Source organism: Anticarsia gemmatalis, chromosome 6 (assembly GCF_050436995.1).
Source record: "Anticarsia gemmatalis isolate Benzon Research Colony breed Stoneville strain chromosome 6, ilAntGemm2 primary, whole genome shotgun sequence".
Classification (NCBI taxonomy): domain Eukaryota; kingdom Metazoa; phylum Arthropoda; class Insecta; order Lepidoptera; family Erebidae; genus Anticarsia; species Anticarsia gemmatalis.
The window spans coordinates 10718312-10732524 of record NC_134750.1 but is presented as its reverse complement, the minus strand read 5'-3'; the positions used below and the strand labels follow the sequence as shown (position 1 = coordinate 10732524).

At 30.2% G+C, this 14213-nt stretch overlaps 1 long non-coding RNA gene across 1 annotated transcript; it reads left to right on the top strand.

Annotated features, from left to right (window-relative positions):
• The first annotated feature begins 1232 nt into the window (after window positions 1-1232).
• LOC142973737 (uncharacterized) lies at window positions 1233-13537 on the top strand. Its single transcript, XR_012959522.1, has 2 exons — window positions 1233-1721; window positions 11360-13537. It is a non-coding gene; the product is annotated as an uncharacterized LOC142973737 (long non-coding RNA).
• Window positions 13538-14213: the final 676 nt, after the last annotated feature.

The following is a 14213-nucleotide window of genomic DNA, read 5'->3' as shown; positions in this document are numbered from 1 at the left end:
GGTAAATTAATATAGGAGTAAGTAATAGGTATTTTAACCTCTGAAATATATTGGCTGCTGAGCCTAGTTAAACTGTAAAGCAAGTAATTATAAGCTAAATACATAGTGAACGACTGTACTACCGAAATTTATAACAAAAGAATTTTCTTTAAACGTAGACCACTCTATCACTGTTTCTTCTTATTTTTCTCGACTTTCTCCCTCATTTAACAAATCTACTAACCAATAATACTATTTTATTTTCATATAAACAACCACCTGAATGTCTACATTAAATAACAAAGCGTTGTCGGCTTTCATAAAAATACAGCTCCACTACAAACAAAAGGAAATGCTAGGAAAACTGTCATCTGCACTTATAGAGACGATATTTTGCAGTGACGCTTCCTAGCTTATTACAGGGATATATTTTCTAAGAAGCGCATAATATTTTATTTACTATAGTTCGATACGGCCACAATATCTCTTTAACCAAGTCAATGGGAAAGTGTAAGTGATGGGGGCTATAAATTATGCAATTGGATTGCATATGTATGAAACCTTTTTGAATACGGATAAGCATATAATCCCGACATTATCATGGATCCCACTACACATGAGGAATCATCAAAAGCACTTTGTGGTAATTAAACGATTATCTATTCTTAGTATTTTCGAGACTTCTGCTGTCTTGTTAATCTGTGTTTAAGAATATTATAGACAGTTAATTGCGCTAGATTTTTTTTTAGTAAAATTTGACACATTTTTCTTCAAAGCAACACGATTTCTCAAATATAGGATTAATGTGTTTTTGATTTAAATCTATAAGAACATAGATTTACGTCATGTTCTTCTACGTGAGACACCACAAGCCATTGGTTTAACTAAAAGGTTTTGGTTACGACCGTTTCTGAAAGAGATTGCGATATTTTAAAGCTTTATGCGTTTCACAGCAATTCTAAGAATACTTCAGGCAGCTGTCAGCTCAAGCATTTGCTTTTATAGACATAAAGCGTGCGATTGAAAATAGCCTTTTATTTCGTCTATAATGTAACGTCAAAGTTTTTTAACCTCGCCCGCCGATTGCAAGACCACTACCACGTCATAAACCTAATATTATGAATTATTTAAAATGCATATTACGTGCAAATTTAATGTAAATAATTTAGCACATAATAATAATATGAATAAATAAACTGATATAATTTGCACGTGTTGTAAACGAAAGGTATTCTCAAACATCATCACTTGAATCCATCGCTCGCTCACGTGTTCAAGACAAACAGCGCAATCGTTTCATAACCTCTAAGTCCATTGAATCGGTCAATAAAAGTTTCATAACTTTTTAGACAAGATAACGGGCCGGTAGCTTTGAACTTGACCTCTGCCGTTTGCAAAACGCTCCCCACTAATCTTGCTGCAATATCGAACGACCGACAATATCGAAACACGGCCAGTGGCGAACGCACGACTCGACCATGTACCCAAATCCTTTCGACCGCAAACATTCGACGATCAGACAAGTTTTGGACAGAATATTCAGAGACAAAAGTGTTCGGAAAAATGTACTATCGAGAAAAAATAGTAATACCTCGTCGTGTTCGAGTTCATCGGGAACGGAAAGTCGAAAGATGTTCGGTTTCAGTTTACGTTGAGACTTAGTTTTTGTGAATTGTAGCCGTGTTTGTTCCAACGTTTGCAGTTCGCTAGTCAGCGCTTTACTTTCACTACTTGAAACTTTGGTGAGTACATTTTTTTCGTGTTTTTCGTAAACAGTTGCGAAGGTAAATGTTTGTACAATGTGTTGCGTTTCTATTTTGTAGGAGTTACTCAGATAAGTGTTTACGAACTTGAGTACTAAGGTTTCGTATGAAATCGTTTCGACCAAAACAATGTGTAGTATAGAAACTCACGGCTTTTCTCTTATTTCTTTATAAGCGATATTTCCACATAGGTACCTAAGGCATGGATAAGGTTAATTATAATAATAAATCGACTATACTGCAAACACAAGCAAACTCATTTTCTCCGTTGAATACACTTTAATTACCAAAATTATATCGAGTATACACAATTATACAGCCATGCATTTAAATGAGAACTTATTTGAATAGTAATCATACAAATTATTAACTAGATTTTGGCAAATACATTTCTATTAGGTTTATTAGCCCTATAAGTACATACATGTCGATAAAATTGCCCTATTCATATTCATATCGGTATTATAAGGTATTCAACCTTCGTGTAATTGTTCGAGAACGCTCCTCCCGCCAAAACGTGCGTTTTCTCAAACTACGGAAGCAAAGGAAATTAACTATACAGCCTATAACTAACTGAAGGTTAAACATTGAAAAAATATCCATTTACGTTTTTTGTTCGAACTAAGTTAAGTGTAAAGTTGTATTATTTATAACAAAATGTAAATGGAAACTCTTGGAAAAATACTGTAATGTTGCTAATTAATTATATACTTAATTTAAATAACAGTTTATTTTTAAATGTTTTTTTTTATCCTACGTTTCAATAACAATCCGGTCTTTTATTGTTAAATATAATAAAAGTGGTATCTAATAATTTAGTATATTTTGAGAATCGAATCCAGAATAAAATAAATAGTAAGAATGGCTTTTGATTAAGGTATACAACAAAGTCACTCTACACACACAATAAAATTAAGCACATAGATTTTTCTTTGTTTTCTTTTAAAAGGACTTGTGGCGCAGAGTCAAGTGGCCATTTTTTAACCTAATGATAGAAATATTGTTAAAAAAGCATACGTAAAATATTTCAAAGTAAAGAACAAAACAATACAAATGCATTTGGTAGATCATTTTTCTTTTTACTCACAATCGGAGTTATTAAACATTGGTTTATCAAATTCTCAATCAATTTTGTTCGTAACATAAAACTAATTTAGCTTAGTTTTTAAACAAGAATAGGTAATACAAATGGTCTGTTCCTTTGTATAATTGGCGATTATATTCACGAACTAAGTATGTTGTAAACGTAGATATTTGGGCACAAGGTCCTAAGGTTAGCACACAATTATGTTTAATAGACTCGCCCAATATTTTTACAAGAATATTTGTTTTATTCATATTTTAAGGCTTCTAATAGCATGCGTACAAAAAGCACGGCTTCCTACAAGTGGAATTAATTTTTGAAAATCAAAAGTAGTTTTTTTTTACCTGATCTGTCAGTCTGAACATAATATCACCATGTTAAATTCCAAGAAAATCGCTTTTATACATAATTTTTCATTACGGGTATAGGCAAATAGAATTTCTCATTTTTATTATATTAATAAATATGAACATATTTGACTTCATGAATTAGGTTGTGTTAGCTTCTCCCCAACTTTTATAAAAGCCAAAATTTTCATGTTTTTATGCCTATAGCTATAATAAACCACTAAAATATATAAGGATACGAAAAAATATTGAAGTCAGCCCAAAAACAACCTTTGGCTCGCTCGTGTAAACCCAAAAAGGGAGGGTCTTTTGATATCCAACTAAGCTACATAAAAACAAACTTTACCTGTTTCATTTATTAACATTAGGTTTTACAATAACAACGGAACGTGCTTTTTAAAATCACGTGTATAACGAATTTCCTTATGAGTTTTAGTACATAACTTGTTTATTTGCGAACGAAATAATTTGCCTGAAGCGCGCGTTTGATAACAAATGTTAAAGGAATGTCCCATCTGAATTTGATATGGGTAAAACAGGATATTAAAGTTTTAATATTGTTTAAGACAAACAAGCAAAGCAATTATGATACACTTCCTTATACTTTGATGAAATTATCTTATTAGTTTATACGCGATTTCGCACCCAAGGCAATATTTATGAGCAAAAATTTTATGAATATAATATTAATCAAGGATTTGGACTATAGAAAATTCTAAAGTATATTTCTTTGATTTAGAAACAGTTTAGATCCTGTTTTTTTGATTACGAGCTTATATTATACATATTTTATTATACACCAACTCTAACGATACGATATCATTAACCGAATATTTTAAAAATAGGACAACTTGAATTTAAAGACTTGCAATTGGACACCAATTCCGCGTTCCACTAATTACATTAAAATCCTTTAAACTAGTATTACAAAACTTAGACACATAAAAACAATTACAATACAAATTAAAATTCCATAATCCGTCAAATTAATTGTAATATAACAATTTGATATGTTATATTACTACATAATTGTAATGTGGCAACACCATTCTTCATATAAACGGCTCGTTAGTGTTGCAAGTTTAACCAGTCGGCTATTTATGGCCGGCCTCGCTACTATTCTAACGTAAAGTAGCTGTCTTACATAATTATACCTTATCTTAAATTGTTGTGAAAATAAGGAAAATCAAGGATTTTTTTCTAGCAATAGTATTTTGTGCAATTTGACTTATTGATATGTTCAGTAACGTTTATAGGGTCCTATTGTGATGACTATAAGCCACTTAAATGGTATTAATAATGTAATAGTTAGTAGTAGTAGTAGGCGTTATAATTGTATTCAGTACAGGGTTCAGATCATTAGATGTAGTATATAGATGTAGATTTTTGTTCATTCAATATCCATAAAAATATCAAAATTGCTCTCTAACTTTATCTAAACAAATTTAAACCTTTGACAAAGTACTACGATACTACTATAAGATTATAATCTTATTCAAATGAAGCTCTAACCTATAGATGCACAAATCAATATAGTAACATGTAATTTATGATCGAAGATTACATAGATGTTCACGTAATCAGTTGACACACCTCTAGACCTTGGAGAACATTATCACATCTACCAAAAGAGAGAGATTTAACTAACACAAACATTTTCATGGTTCAAATGATTGTAACCGAATCTAGGGTTTCGTTATCAAGTAAGGCTATGTTTTAATGGATTTTAAGTTTTGTTGGTTATAGTGTTGTATGGAAACTGTACATCTTTTGTTTTTTCTATTGACATTTTTTTTCTTAAACATTCTATGCAATTAACAAATAAGTGTCAGTAAGTCTCTTACGGCCAGTATTTTCATACATTTATCATAAGTTACCGCTCAAGCCATTTTCTTTTTTATTTTGGCAATTTTGTAGTAAAAGCAAATTTGTTTCATCATAAAAATGTCAGTAAATTCGTGAAGAAACCAATGTGACTGTCATTTTTACGTTGCCACTCTACTTTAGCTGTTTGTTTTCGATAAAGAAACCAGCCTTTAATCGTTACCGTCACTAAGCATTTGTGCTCATAGATTTTAAAATATCCTTTTTTTTAATAGTGAAATTATTCATCAAAACTTCGTGTTGTGTTCTTTATAAAAGGGGTCCTTGAAATTGTGCTTAATTTAGGTGTAGGTACGTAGAGCTGCGTAGTGCTGTGCTAGAGTTTAATAAATTCGATTTCGCATTGATTGATATTACTAAACACTAAACTAAACTACTACTAAACTAAACATAATACTAAGTATAAAAAATATACAGTGAAAGTGCTTTTGTTTGTGTGTCTTTCTTTTATACGGAAACGGCTGAGTCGATATTGATATAATGTGGTTGGATTGACTGAGCCCCACATACCCCAGCGCTCCCCCGGGCGTTGGGGATGCAATTTCATGCATTAACCAATTAAAAAAAAAAAAAAAAAAAACTAGTCTACTTTTCTGCAAAAGCTAGCAATGTTTTAACTCGCTTTTACTATAAATAGAATATTGTAAAATTCTTACAAAACAGAATTGTAAACACGTTTTGTAATTCTACTTCAATTGTGAAGTTTTTTGCACTCAATATAACACTTTTGATTTCCTGGATCTAAGAATTGCTTATTCGAAAGTCATTTATGTAATACTGAAACGGTCTCTTTATGTTTGACTCTATATTTCTTTGAGCTAGTTTTAGTGTACGAGAATTTTAAATTAAATTCTCTTACAAATGATAATATAACAATATAACTTCTAATTTTATATGAGTCTAAAACTCCATATTTTCAAAGTAGGCGTATTTTTAAAGGTAGGTTCGAAGTTTTCAACAATATTGCTACCAATATTTTATTCTTGTGATGTTTTTTTGCTTCTTGGCTTCGCTTAGTTGTCTAAACTTTAGATCTTTAAGCACTATTAAAATAAAAAACGCGTTGTTTTAGACTATTTCTTATTTTTATCTGGAATAATAAGTTTGTGATACTAATATACATTTTGTTATAGAAAAAAAAAAGATACCCAATACCCATATAATTACACACACAGTTTCCATCTAAAGGACTCAACAAAACACCGCTTAAATAACAATCTCTTTTACATTTTTTTGCTTCAACATCTCATTTCAACGTCATAATATTCGACCTTGAAGCGCGAAACTCGCTTTAATATTTAATCCAACGTATAATAGAAATAATTACGTACATAAAGCGTAAAATTCCGACACACGAGTACGATTGCGTTCACCGGACCGGTCTAGAACCGTCGCATCGCAAGCGCATAGCGTGACGAAACGCTTTCATTGCCTATTAACAGCGGCCATTTTTTTTAAACATACGATTATGAATTGATATGTTCGATTTCAAATGCGTGTTCCATTTACAAATTGAAATTGCGTGGAAGTGTTTTTTTTCTGGAATTAGTAATGTTTTTTTCTGAATCGTGTTTTCTGATGTTTTCAGTTTAGGTATAATTTACTTTTTTATAATTTTGCAATGCTTTATAACAATGTTGGTCTTAAAATAGTGTTCTAAAAGAGCTTCTAATATATTGATGTACCTAATACGAATCTCTTTGATTAGCTATTTTCGTACCTCTCCAGTAAAGAAATACGAAAATTACTCATTCTTTTTGAGGATAATAGACAACCATGACAGACATCTTTCAAATATCATACGATAGTTCAAATCAAATCACCTTACAGATAACGATAAAATAGATAATCCAATTTATTAGATTTAATTTATACTCTGTCACGACACTAAAATATAATTAAATACCGCCATATTGAATCCGGTTGACAAACCACTTTTTATCTTGAATTAACATAAAATTTAGTTTGTAATGCAAAAAATATGCTAAGTTCGAAGTTACTACGCAAATATTAATTAAGGAGTACCTTTAAATGTGTCAGGTGATACATATATGCATAATTATGTATTAATTTATCAGCTAAAGTGACAAGTAACTGTATAAACTAGAAGATTTAAGCAGTAACGGCGCAAATCGATCATTAAGACGACACGTGTGCATGGTGATTTCAAGGCTTTAATAATTAAGAAAAAATCTATGATAGACTTTTTTACAAAATCGGCTTCGATATTTACTCGAAATACATACAATATAACGCCTGTTATACCCGGTGGTTTAGGTAGAGGTGTATAAAATACACTCGCCTATAAAAAATGTTAGTCCCGCCTAAGTAATATATAATTAATACAGGTGGTCGGGTAATAATGGATGAAAGTCGCCAAGGAGAGGAACAAGTGGATAAAGACAGAGCAGGGTTTCACTCAAGCAGGGACCGTATAATTGTTTCTAACAACAAAAAAACAAGAAGGAATCTTGTTACACTATACAAGAACATTTGAATTACAAAGCTAAAATTTGCCTATTACCCGAAATATCATTAAATTTTTTCACATAACGTGATCTCGTTTGCATCGTTCCCTTGTCCATATAATGCAGAGTGGCAAAGGTCAATTGATTACAAAAGGTCTCCTATCAAAACGTGAAATATATGATAGTCAAAAATATGTATCAAATATTTATTTACAAGTTACTATAGTTAACAAAATGTAAACCAGACTGTCTGTAGCCCACCGTGCAAGTCTTTTGCTCTGAATACAGTAGTTTTATGTATGCGTCCATTAAAAGTATCACACGTTCCTAAGCATATTATTATACTATGAGAAACATACGCTTACACATACAATTGATATATTCCTAGTAAGATAAAAGTCGGATAAGTAAAATGGAACACTAATCTGATTTCAAATCTTTTCCAGAGCCTCTAGTTTGATAATTTAGTTAAATTGGACTCCCAATATCCTCGAGTATTGTGCATAACAATGTTTTGAATGGAACCAATTACCTGTAGAGCACAATAGGCGATTGAGAGCCTCTCCCAACCGTGGACAAAGATCGTACATTTTATAAACCCCGTTCATTTATTCTTACTTGCCTTTTATTATATAACATTTACTTTTGCACACAATAAAGCTTTAGCATTAGGTTAATCATATATTATTATCGTCGTCGACTGGTGACCTATACATAACACTAATGTCCTTTCTTTATAAAAAAAAAACAAAAATAAATGAAATTGTCTTGCAGTTTGTGGAGATTGTTTCATTTTTGAAAATTCAGTAAATTTTACCAAATATATTGGATGAATTCAGTTAGTTACTCCGTCTTATAAAAAAATGAGTAAGTAGGAAAACCAAACTTTCTTAACTGAAGGTTACGTAAAATTTTGAAGCGAAATGGTATCGTAACAGCCTAGCTTCAACAGACCTACCTTTCGTAAAGGAGTTTGCCTAAATAGGTAGTTTATAAGTTTGTTTCTTTGGTAAAAATTATTAGAATTACATGTTTTATTTTATTGTAATAATTAATAATATAAATTAACAGTTCTAATTAGAAAACCACGTTGGGTTTTACCAATTTTTGTTTCTCACACAATGTGCTTAGTTTTTTTTATGGGAACCGGACTTAGTAGCACAACAACAATAGTAAAATACGTTTTAAGTATGAATAAAAACATAAATTAAATTATTATATTATTTTCCATGTAGCACTTAAAGTAAGTACATAGTTAGTTTTTCCAAAATTGTTGTGATATTGTTGTTCAAGATATCCAAGGAACTTTTACTTGACTAACCCCTGGTTACTGAGGAACATTTATCGGTAGTTTATCTATTCAATAGCGTTAAATTCATACAAAAAAACGCTATTGAATAGATAAACTACCGCTAAATGTACCTTAGAATACGGGGGTTTATGACGTTAAGACGCTCTTGTAAAACATCATAACTGTAGCACTGTTATGTCAGGCTAAAATTAAAGTAACATTTTTATTTATATTAATACGCACTTGCAAATGATATATTAATCAGTACACTATCAGCGGCATTCCACTCGATGTTTACTTTCCTAATTATCTTAATTGAATTAGAATTTAACTTTATGAGTTTAAGTCAGCTCCATAATAACCAAAACAGAAAATAAATATCTACGCAACTATAGTTATCTTAATAAAACTATGAAATATAAAAGCATAAACACACGAGCTTCTCTATGATGTATACTTAAGCAATATAAATTATAAGATCATTAAAGACCATATATTTCGTCATAGACGCGTAATAAACTTTTAGTAGAAGTAATTTGTAGTAATAATAATAATATATCATTATAGTAGTTCCGGTTAACCCGTAATAAATCATCAAACATATTTCGCGGGTCATAAAGATCGTAAATGGAGTCATAAGCGATTAACTACTTACTGACCTTACAAGATGTTGATAAAAAATACATACACACATACCTTACCATATTGCGTTATGTACTAAGCAATAACTATAGAATGTCACTTACTATATACTATATATCTACATACTCCTTTTACTATCAATAACTTAAACATCTTTCGACATTTCTTATTATTTATTTTGGAACGATAACAAAACAGTATAAAATCTCCGTAAAATAAAATCCAGGCAAATTCAAGGTTTTTTCTTCCATATAATTGTTGAGGACTTTGTAAGTGGTTGCATCTTTAACTATCCGTTAATTCTGCTAGTCTTTTTATTGAAGTATTTATTCGATAATTTCGTACACTGTGCCTACGTAAATGTTGCCAGTTTTGTAATTCAAGCATTTCAAAGTTTTGTGTATTAGTATAAGTTATTCAGAGGCGAGTCATAATGTCCAATCAGTTTCCTCTTCATTATTGACTTCAAATAAGTCACTTTAATCCTAATCCATTTAGTTAAACCTATTAAACTTAATACGGTTCATTACAAGGCATTAACCTTGCCTTGTTCCTATATAATCAAAAAGTAATTAAAGATAACATGAATCTAAAAGCTTCCTACAAAATAACAAATATCTAATAGAACTAGAACAATTTCCGTTGAACGCAGTTTTCGGTAACAAACAATTTAATGATTGATCAAAATTTTAACAAACATGTTGTGACCTGTTTTTTTATATATTTCCTCAAAATTGTGGGTTATAAAATAATTATAATATTAAATGATAATTGTTATTTTAATTTGAACAGCCTTGAATAGGGTCGGTGTTACATAATAATTAAAGAAGCTACGGAATTTGTATTAACGAAGTTCATTTATGGGTGTATTTCATACACCCGTACCACGTATGACTAAGCCTTCGAGTATAACAAGCGTGATATTATATATGTTTGTAGTAAATATGAAAAAAGGCTATTAATATTTTATTTAGTATCGTAAATTCAATCGCCATAAGTACACACTTCATAAGTGACTTTTGCTCTACCGACATCAAAGTTTACAAACCGAGTTTATCGTCAAACATCAGCTAAAATAAAATGTATAGGAAACACTAAAATAATATGTACTATGCCCTATAGCCAGTTACATATTCAAATCACAGCCACGTTCCTATCTGTAGACTTCACAAATATTAGTCCCTAGAGTTGATCGAACGATCCAAAACTGTTGAAAAACGGTTGAACAGTAAGCACTTTCAATACTTTTTTTATAGTTATAGAAGTACTTCAAGGCTTCTTGGCTGATAGCTTTTGCTGTTTTATTGTTTATATTCGTAGGTACTTTTGAAACAGTACTTTAAAATATAAAAGTACTTAAAAACAGTAAAAAACCATTCTATTGGGTATGTGATCTTTGGGATAATGAAATTGCGTGGGTGGTTTAAAGTTTTAAAAACTATAGAAATTAGATGAATGTAATCCAATGATATTTTAGATGTTATTGGTAAATCTAAAATAATACACTATCCAAAAACTTTGTATTAAATGTCTGATTCTTAGAACCAATGCTTCATAAAAGATTTTCGTTTGAATACTATGATACTACCACGCATAGTAGCTATATTAAAATTGAATAAGGCTATTTGTTAGGAAAATGCGAAAAAAATATATATTTTAATCTATAATTCTTTTGAAATGTTCTTGTATTAATTGAGTACCTAATATAGTAAAATATAAAGAGATTAATATATTAGGTACTTCGCTACAGAGTCACACTAAAATGAAAAAAAAAATAAAAAATATAATTGTTATATTGACGCGAATACAATACGAAATAGGTTTTAAACGACTAAAATTATGACATCGTAAATGTTTCAACTAAATATTATCATATAAAATTTATTTGTACATTGTTACAGGTACGTGAATCAAAGCGCCTTGGACTGCAAGATGAGAATCCATTGCTTCATATAGAGTACCTATTGTACTTAATTAGTTTTCAAGAACAAGAATATACCAACAAGCATTCCTGTTTAGAAACGAGCAGAAGTCATTAACTACACAGATTTCTTAATAAGTATGGAAGAATACAAGAAATGTCTTCAAAATGTGTAAAAGAATTTCGTAATAATTTTGTTGTACCTATGATTTAACTACTTAGTAGTCAGTAATAATAAAAATAAAATAAAATGATTCTATGGTAGATATAATGTAATAAATGATAGAGACAATGTAAACCAAATTTTGTTTAATGTTATTTTACGTTTAAGTTTTCAATACTTATCATAACAATTAAAAAGTCAGTGAATTGTTTTAAGGTTCACGATAATAGATAGCTTTACTGTAGTCAGATTTTTTGTAAAACGTTTTAATCAAGTATAGAATGTTTTCACAAAATTTTCGCTTGAAGTCTTGTATTCTTTTTCCATCATATAATGTGTTGATTTCAATTGAATAAGCGCATTTTATGGTATTAAATGAACTAATGTAAAGTATTGGCACAAAAAACATTTGTTAATAGAAAACAGATCTACTGCTTTGTCTTTGATGACACATCTATCAATTTTTATCCGGGTTACCTAGATTTCTGACAATACTAATGTAGAACAATATATTGAAACGACATCCATACATATTCTGAATCAGTACAAGTGCTTGTACATTAAAGGTATTTACAAAACAATAGAGGGGGGTTAAAAAATAATCAAAGAATAGGATTTTGAGAATAAATGTAAATAAAATGAAATAAAAAATAAATAATAAAAGTATACACCTGTTTACATTAAAAAAAAACAGTCTTAGAATACATCCGGTGCAACCGAAAGGAAACGTCAATCAAACCAAGCCATCTAATGCATGACCGCGTTAATTGCCTAATCGTTTAAACCAATACATAACGTATTTAATCATTATTTTATCTAATACGGAAGTTTGTGTTTAAAAGTTCGTTCACATTAAAAGTAATACGAATAACAGATTTCAAGGTTTTCCTTCCGCAAACTAAGCAGTAGCGCGATTCTCTTCAAATATCGACTATCAACAATCTGCTATCTATCGCAAAAAATGTATGAAAATCTGATCAGCGCCCTTAGTGGGCATCGTAGGAACTATTTTTGTAGTACATTTTAAATGTCGAACTCTCGATACTCGACAGTTCCGTCTGTATTAACAATAATTCTGTTGTACGAGTCTTCACTATAATCGAAATTTCTGCATAATAATCCATTTAGCGCCCCTAGCTGGTGTCATTGGAACTACTTTTACAGTACATTTTAAATGTCAAATTCTCACCATGCAATAGTACTAGATGTAGAAAATTGCGCTAGATGTATAATAATGATGACAGATTCTTAACTATTGCATAATGATAAGTAAGTAGTTTAAGATTAGATAGTAACAATATAACACTTTTATTTGATATTTTAGTTTAAACTTGTTTTGCGTAGTTTCTTCGTAATTGTGTATACTTTGTATTAAGGTATTATAGATAAAATTGTAAAAAGATTTACATTGTATACAGTTGTAGTCATTAGTTACTAATTAAGTAGTTTCCATTGTTAGCTGTATACATTTAATTTATCGAATGTTCTAGCATACTTACATATTACATAATATCACGCCTGTTATAACCAAAGGTGCAGGCAGAGGTGTATTCTTCGTGTTCTAGTAATGTATACAGGTTTTTTTCTAAAGTAGTAAAATACTCAATTCATATTACCAAAAATCTACTGTCAGAAAATCAACCATAAATATTTGTTATAAGAAACTCTCTTCATTACGCAATAATGTCTTAGTACAATCATGAGCATTAATATGGTACTTATTTGAACAGTGAGTGCATATTTGTGTTTATGACTGTACAAGAAATTTTGTATAGTCAATTAGGTTACTTTTTAATATTAATTATACTAAACTAAGTTAATTGTGTACCAAATCTTGAATATTCTATTTCTAAGTGTTTTTTCTATTTAATTTTTAATTTAATGCCATTCAAAGCTTTAAATCACCTTTATGTACATACAATTATTTTAGTGAAACACATTAATTAATTTATGTAAGTAGTTGATTATTATTTATAAATAAAATGTTTAATAATATTGGTCTTATTTTATTCTTACTTTTTTATTTGGATATGTGTAAAATATTAATACCTAAATTTTACTTACTACTACTTTTTTTTTTAGATTACTATAAATGTTTATGAAGTTCAAATTAAGAACCCTTTTCTGTTCTCTGACGACTGATCTAAAATATACTAGGATTGCCATTTTAATGATAAAGAAAAGTGTATTCATTCCTAAAACAACAAATCAAATAGCGAGTCATGCAAGCACATTACCTGTGTAGAAATCGAACTCTCGAAACCCGCACTTTGATAACCACCTTCGTAACCTTCCTTACCTTAGTCGCTTTAACAACAGCCTTTACAGGGTACACACCTACAACATAATAAAAAACATTGACTCATAAAAAACACAGTATACAAGAATCACTGTCATTTCCGCGGGGAATTCATCGGAAGTATTTATCACTATTTTTTCTTGGCAGCTCAACACCTGCTGCAACCTTGATCCATCATCTACATTCTAACTGTTTCCGTGACTTTTTTCAACCTTCGCATGTCTGTACAAGTTACGTATAGACGGAGATATTCTAGCTTTTAGCTCTATATGGCTAACCCCCGGTTTCTGAGTACATTTAGCGGTAGTTTATCTATTCAATAACATTTTTTTCATATGAGTTTAAACGCTATTGAATAGATAAACTACTGCT